At 35.6% G+C, this 6,589-nt stretch overlaps 1 protein-coding gene across 3 annotated transcripts in view; it reads left to right on the forward strand.

Moving 5' to 3' along the window:
- The first annotated feature begins 749 nt into the window (after window positions 1-749).
- Window positions 750-6,589, forward strand: part of LOC106470535 (cytospin-A-like) — a 68,115-nt gene continuing 62,275 nt past the window's right edge. The window contains exon 1 of one of the 3 annotated variants that reach the window (XM_022399140.1): window positions 750-771. The gene's annotated coding sequence lies outside the window, so the exon portion shown is untranslated. Of the gene's footprint in view, window positions 772-2,230; window positions 2,251-5,288; window positions 5,540-6,589 lie in introns of those variants that run through there. The other 2 variants (XM_022399142.1, XM_022399139.1) reach the window with 2 other exon arrangements.

Below are 6,589 nucleotides of genomic sequence, written 5' to 3' on the forward strand. Positions count from 1 at the left end.
GAATAGGTGTTGTATACAAATAGGTGAATAGGTGTTGTATACAAATAGGTGAATAGGTGTTGTATACAAATAGGTAAATAAGTGTTGCATGCAAATAGTACAATAGGTGTTGTATACAAATAGGTAAACAGGTGTTGCATTCTGAAGGGATTTGGGGTTATTTTCTACGTCACTACCAAGTTGTAGTAAATCAAACATGTTTCACCTGTTTCATACAAGTTTTGTGAAAACAGAATATGTTTTTAAACGCCTGTACACGAGTTCACCATTGAGTCTGTGACCTCGTGTGACTGTATTGCTAACCGGTGAAATGAAGCGAAGAGTGTTTCGTGTGACAAAGCTGCTGTTTACCTAAATATACCAGATTTTACCTTTTCTTTGTCACGTGATTCTGGTAATATTCGTTTAGCGCTGCGGTTCATGTTAGATCTCGAATGTGACGAGCAACTTGAGAGAGCAGTAGATACACGTCACGTGCTGTACACAACACAAAATCGCGGGTGACGGTGTGCTAAAGTTTAATGTTTTATTTTCATTTCTGATCCCTAAACTAGAGTACCTACCATTTTTCGTATGTTATAGTAAGTCAGTATTTTAAATGCGAGAAGTTACAATACCATAAAGTCCTCTCATAAAAATAACATAAATTAAATGATAAAATATAGCATGAAACATCAAATACTCTGACCAGACTTCAGCCTCAATTGGAAACAGACTAGCTGACAATAGCGTTGACCTCTGTGAGCCAATCAATAATGAAACGGACCCAAGGTAGGTCATGCATTTAGTTTTCAGCAAAAGATGAAGTATACGCGTTCATATGAATACATTTTGTGTCCATTGTACCTACCAAACTAAAATGTATAGAGGATAGTAAAACTTTATTGTGATCAGTAAATAATTAAGTTAATAGAAAATGATAAATCGTAGGACTTAATTAGATGTTTTGAGTAGTGTGACAAATTCAGTACTTTTGTACAGCGACTCTCGCAATCTTTAAAAAAAAGGTTGAGAAACTCTGATTCACGTTGACCGCTGGTCGAATTGTGGGTTGAAAGGATAAAGATATATATATTTAAAAAAGGCCATCTTCAATTCTAAATACCCCTACTGACAAAGATAAAGTGACGTCATTATCGTACATTTCCACACACACACACACAATGTTAACCGGAAGTGACGTCATTATTGTACATTTTCACAGTTTCTCTCTGTTTCAGGACAGTGGACGTTTTAATAAACGTGATGAAAATTAGACCCAGAATGTTAACCGGAAGTGGCGTAATTTTAGCTAAGTCTAACAGCGATGATTTCTCATCAGGATGTTATGTTTCTGAGATGTTTCTTTATAACATCAGGATGTTATATTTCTGTAATGTTTCTTTATAACATCAGGATGTTATATTTCTGAGATGTTTCTTTATAACATCAGGATGTTATATTTCTGAGATGTTTCCTTATCACATTAGGGTGTTATGTTTCTGAGATGTTTCTTTATAACATCAGGATGTTATGTTTCTGAGATGTTTCTTTATAACATCAGAATGTTATATTTCTGAGATGTTTCTTTATAACATCAGGATGTTATATTTCTGAGATGTTTCTTTATAACATCAGGATGTTATATTTCTGAGATGTTTCTTAATAACATCAGGATGTTATATTTCTGATATGTTTCTTTATAACATCAGGATGTTATATTTCTGAGATGTTTCTTTATAACATCAGGATGTTATGTTTCTGGGATGTTTCTTTATAACTTTCTCTTTGCTCACTTCTTTTTTCTTTGACTAAATCAGTGAGTGTAAAACCCTTAACATAAAAAATCAGCTGATACTGAGAAAACACATACACATAAGAACAAAAATGTCGTATTTTTCACAACAATTTGCATTTACACAAACACACACATACAAACACACGCCTACACTGATCTGAAAATTCTGGATCTTGGGATTAAAGTTACATCTGTGGGTTTTAAAGAGTCTGTTGTTTTTTTCTCTCAACTCTCGGTGTGAGTCATGTAGTTGACATTCCATGTCGTTTCAAATCATAAACTATATATAGATTTTGAATATGGGAGTTAAGCTACATCAGCACTTTAAAGGTACTGTTAATATGTCATGATGAAAGCACACATTGCACAGCAGATACGTATGTATTCGTTATTCATTCCGACGGCTTGTAACGCTGAAAATCGAGTTTCGATACTGGCGATGGGCACAGCACAAACAGAACAACAAACTTATGGTGTATTTATTCGTCTTATGCCGGCGGAACGTGATCTATATATAGGTAGTTTATATGATAGTCACCACAGTAACACTTATAACGTTTTACAAATCTTTCTCACGGACCCTTTGCTATGGGTTTTCGATAAGAAGAAACACAATAGCATCCGCGCACCTTCTGTGCCGCGCGCCACTGCCGACGAGGCCTTTCATTCAATACTAGAGATCAGAAAATTTATGTTTTACATTAGAAATTCCAGCGTCCATTTCCAGGATTATCCTGATGAGATCTAGACTTATCCAGATGAGACCTGAACTTTATTGATGAGACCAGGACTTATACTGATGGAACTAGAATTATCCTGATGAGACCTGGACTTATACTAATGAGAACTAGAATTATCCTGATGAGACCTGGACTTTACTGATGAGATCTGGACTTATACTGATAAGAACTAGAATTATCCTGATGAGATGTATAATTATCCTGATGAGAACTAGAAATATTCTGATAAGAACTAGAATTATCCTGATGAAATGTAGATTTATCCTGATGAGAACTAGAATTATCCTGATGAAATGTAGATTTATCCTGATGAGAACTAGAAATATTCTGATGAGAACTAGAGATATTCTGATAAGAACTAGAATTATCCTGATGAAATGTAGATTTATCCATTGCATTCTTATCTCTGATATTCTAGTTTAATCGTTTCCCTACCTCGGATTTTTGGCCTGGCATTGGCACAGAATTTTAGAATGAAATTAATATTTTACAGCACAGAATTTTAGAATGAAACTAATATTTTACAGTATAAAATGTTTAAATGTTACAAAATATCAGTTATTAAAGGGTTTGCTGAAAAAGAAGATACAATTATATATGTATATATAATTATTCTAAAGAGGATTATTAATAGAAGTGATATTATATGGATTGATTCTGTTAAACACGCCATATGCCTATGTTTGTATATATATATATAATTAAAACGATGGAATGATTCATGGTTTCTTATTTTTTTCATTTCTGGGTGGAAATGCTTCCCGATTTAAACGCCTTTTTAATTAGAGGGAAAGGGGATCAAAACTCAAGATCTTAATTCCTTTATATGCGCTTGTTATAGCCCTGTGTGTGTGTGTGTGTGTATAGAACAGCATAAGTTCCTGCAGGGAAAATAATGTAAAAACCTGATGATTGTTAAAAGTATGTCGTCGCTACAAGAAGAAGAAGTTAAAAAAGATACTCTATACCTGAATGCGTCGTTAATAAGTACGAACACTTCAGTAAATATCCCGTTGTTACATATTATTATAATATGAAAAAATTTGTTTTCATCTATCAAGTTCTAAACGCATGTTTCGTTCTCCTGGAATGAATTCCGTGTTTATAGACAGCGAAACGATGTCGAAAGCGGTTGTACGTACATTGTATAAGGAACAAAATCTTTTAATTGTCGTTTTTAATGAAACGGTTTGACTTCCAGAACTGTCGCTTGGATACTGTGATTTATCAGCAAATCTCTTGAGACTAATGTCGTAAATTCCGTTCTTTGCTTGAATCATGGGGTGTTAGGGAAATCAGTTGTGTTAGTTTTATACTTTGATAACCGAGTGTAAAGTAAATAATTGGCTTTGTTCTGTGTGGCATGTTGAAGAAGAAAATAGTGTTAGCTTTATACGTTTGAATGATAGGCCTAGTGTTAACGAAATGCGTTGTGCTCTTTTTAAGGGTTAATAGTGTTAGTGCTATAGTTATGAACGATGAAGTATTAAATTACCTGACGTTGTAAGCCTTAGGTATGAATAATGGAGTATTAACTTAATTAATGATGTTAGTCCTAGGTGCGAATTCTGAAGTATTAACGTAATGGAATTAGTTCTAGGTATGAATGGAGAAGTATTGATTTATTTAATGATGTTTGACCTAGGTGTGAATGAAGTATCTTAAGTAACGGTGTTAAACCTAGGTGTGAATTGTAATGTGTTAAGTTAATTAGTTTTGATACTTACGTGTTGATTATGTATGTAATTACGTGCTTGAAGGTACATACTACAAAAAAAGCTGGAGGATACTGATCGTGAGGGTGGAGGGGAGGGAGATACGAAACTTAACAGACATTTATTTACAAAACCTCTTTGAAGCATTCAAGCCTAATAATGTAATTAGTGTAAACAGCAACCCCTTCCCAGGTAACCTAGTGTCTGAAGGCTTATAACGCTAAAAATCTGGTTTCGATACATGCGGTAGACAGAACACAGATAGTCCATTCTGTGTCTTTGCGTTTAATAGCAAACAAACAAAATCCGTTAGCATCCACTTCAGGTGACAAGTTCTGCCAACTGAATACCTTCCTTCCACAGTTCAAAGTTAGGCTTAGGGACGGCTATATATGATGGACAGGCCTGGCCGTTTAGCTTATTGTATCCAAAAGATGTCGTCCAAGTGAACAGTTACTGTCCGTCAGCTTTCGATCGCCTTTGTTTTACGGAACCCTTATTTAACTTCGGGCAAAACAATCACACAACTCTTACTATTTTTTGTTTTTTAATTTAACGATGCGTGTGTATATTTTGTAAAACAGCAACGGAATGTATTTCAAGTTTCATGAACGCTGTAATTTAGTACATACTCCCCTTCCATATATTTTAGGCTCAATAAATGTCAGTGTTTAAATCAGCTAATACAAATTTCTGGGCACAAAGAGACGACTTGGTATTTCTCCCTCGTGCCCCAGGGTAAGGTGGGACCACTAGCACCATACAAGTTCTCCTGACCTTCGTCTGTTGCAATTAGTCACATCAAAGAATGTTTCTGCTCATACATTACATCTGTAACCTTCTCTAAGATTTCCAAGTGTTCAAGTTTCATTGGTAACGATTAGGAGTTGAAAAAATTACAGAACAAAAAAGTTGAAAAACAACAACAAACAAACCAACCATACACGAGTGATTACGATCACTTGAGTGTAATTAGATGTAATATTTTCTTCTTGTTATTCGACAACTCTGTTACGCCTTGGTTGGCAACTGAATGTAAAACATGGATTAGACTGTCACCCTCTAGTGTGGACTTCAAGCGTGACTGCTGGACTTGTGGCGTGTGGCTGTGCGCGCGCACCTACACAACATCTGAAAGTGTGTACACGTAGGAAGGAGCTTGAGCTGGCGAGAGAGAATTAATGTCGATGTAAAGGCACAACGAACGACAGGATCGATTTTTCGAGCTGCCATTTCAACAACATAAGTGTGGTGTTTTAGCTGTTTCTGAGGCGTGGTTATCACAGACGCTCCAAATATGCTCCTAGGTAAGTGTGGCTCTTACTTAGTTACAAGGGATTTCCACGTGAAATTTACCAGTCTACACACACCCGCCGAGAGTTATATCTAATGAGATGACTTTCACAGGTGTGGAATCTGTGTGACAGAAGGCTTATCTTTATAGTTTGTTGTTGATCAACCTAACACTTGAAGCAAGTATGTTTTATCTTCACCTGAAAAAATACAGTTTCATTACCGTAAAAATACTGTGTTTTGTAAGAGTTCGCTTGGCTACGTGTAACCATTTTTTTTTTTTGCACTGTTCTTCCTTATGTTTGAAATATTAATTTATTTAATGCTTTCGTAGCTTCACCAATATCAAGCTTTTAGGTGAAATCACGCAATAAGTATGTATATGGTATACAACTAAGAGATACGGATCAAGAGAAAAACTTTAAATAAACTAACAGTTTTAAAACTCGTTGTTAATCTACTGAGTATTTCTATTATGGAGCTGGAATCTCTCTCGCGCTTTGCGCTACCATCTTTTTAAGAAACACCTGGAATATTACTAAAAAAACACTTTTCTACTGCTCTAAGTCGTGACGGAATACTGAAAAGTAATTTCAAAGAACGACTGCAGCGACACCACAAAAGCAATAGAAAATCAAAGTTCACCGAAGCGGGGTGTACATTTTGCGAAAGTTATTGATTTTTCCACGATCCTTATATATATATATATATATATATATTTGTTGAATTTCGGGAAAATCTACTCTGTGGCTATCTGCGCTACCCTAATATAGTAGTGGTAGTCTAGAGGGAAGGCAGCCAGTCAACATCAACTTTTGGGCTATTCTTTACCAACGAATAGTAAGATTAACCGTCACGTTATAACGCCCCCAACGGTTGAGAGGGCAAGCTGCGGGTGTGGAGTAGAGCGCCCTGACCATCAGGTCATGCCAATCCTATTCATTTGTGTTTATGTACATTGTAATTTTTCAGAAAGCTTCATCATAAGTAAATTGTTACGTCTCCGTTCGCTAGTTAATTTTCTGTAACTTCGTTCCGACGAAACTTTAGTGACACAAGTCCTT

This window comes from Limulus polyphemus, unplaced genomic scaffold (assembly GCF_000517525.1).
Source record: "Limulus polyphemus unplaced genomic scaffold, Limulus_polyphemus-2.1.2 Scaffold4069, whole genome shotgun sequence".
Taxonomy (NCBI): domain Eukaryota; kingdom Metazoa; phylum Arthropoda; class Merostomata; order Xiphosura; family Limulidae; genus Limulus; species Limulus polyphemus.